The 1,056-nt window shown below is 42.6% G+C and overlaps 1 pseudogene; it reads right to left on the bottom strand.

The window, feature by feature from the left end:
• The window catches only part of LOC102747487 (UMP-CMP kinase pseudogene), a 12,757-nt pseudogene extending 12,114 nt beyond the window's left edge, over nucleotides 1-643 (bottom strand).
• Nucleotides 644-1,056: the final 413 nt, after the last annotated feature.

The following is a 1,056-nucleotide window of genomic DNA, read 5'->3' as shown; positions in this document are numbered from 1 at the left end:
TGTGGGTTTTTCATAGATGGCTTTTATGATATTGAGGTATGTACCCTCTATGCCTATACTCTGAAGAGTTTTGATCAAGAAAGGATGCTATACTTTGTCAAAAGCTTTTTCTGCATCTATCGAGAGGATCATATGATTCTTGTTCTTTCTTTTGTTAATGTATTGTATCACATTGATTGATTTGCGGATGTTGAACCAACCTTGCAGCCGAGGGATAAATCCCACTTGGTCGTGGTGAATAATCCTTTTAATGTACTGTTGGATCCTATTGGCTAGTATTTTGGTGAGAATTCTTGCATCCATGTTCATCAGGGATAAAGATTTTATTTATTTATTTGAGAGGGAGAGAATGAGAGACAGAGAGCACGAGAGGGAAGAGGGCAGAGGGAGAAGCAGACCCCCTGCTGAGCAGGGAGCCCGATGTGGGACTCGATCCCGGGACTCCAGGATCATGACCTGAGCCGAAGGCAGTCGCTTAACCAACTGAGCCACCCAGGCGCCCCCAATTCTCTATTCTTTAGGCATGTGAATGACTCTCCCACCCACCATTACCTTGCAGACTTTTTACGGGCTGATCCTCCTCTGCTAACTGAGGTACTGCACAGGATTCTGCCATCAGACCTATTCTACTATCAGTCTTCATGCTTTACCCCCCCTTTTTTTTTCCCCTAGTACCTTTACACCTCTAGGCTAACTGTGCTCAAATCTGGACCTTTGGTTTAAGAGTCTGCAGCGTCCAGGTCTCAGACAGATCTGCCTACTTGGTATCTACATTTAGACTAACCTGATTCAGACACTCAGTTTCGTCCTCTGTAAAATAAATAAATTGAAGTCATCATTTTCTTACTTTGCGGTGAGGACTGGTGCTAATGTATGCAAAACCTCCCAGATAGGCACTCAGGAATCACTTCTCAGGGAAATTCTACAAATTTAATATGTCCAAAATCAAACCCATTATCTTCTCCTTTTTTTTTTTTTTTAAGGATTTATTTATTTATTTATTTACCAGAGAGAAACACAGCGAGAGAGGGAACACAAGCAGGGGGAGCAGGAGAG

This window comes from Leptonychotes weddellii, chromosome 5 (genome assembly GCF_054177405.1).
Source record: "Leptonychotes weddellii isolate Sample4059 chromosome 5, ASM5417740v2, whole genome shotgun sequence".
Classification (NCBI taxonomy): domain Eukaryota; kingdom Metazoa; phylum Chordata; class Mammalia; order Carnivora; family Phocidae; genus Leptonychotes; species Leptonychotes weddellii.
This window is presented reverse-complemented; position numbering and strand designations above follow the sequence as displayed.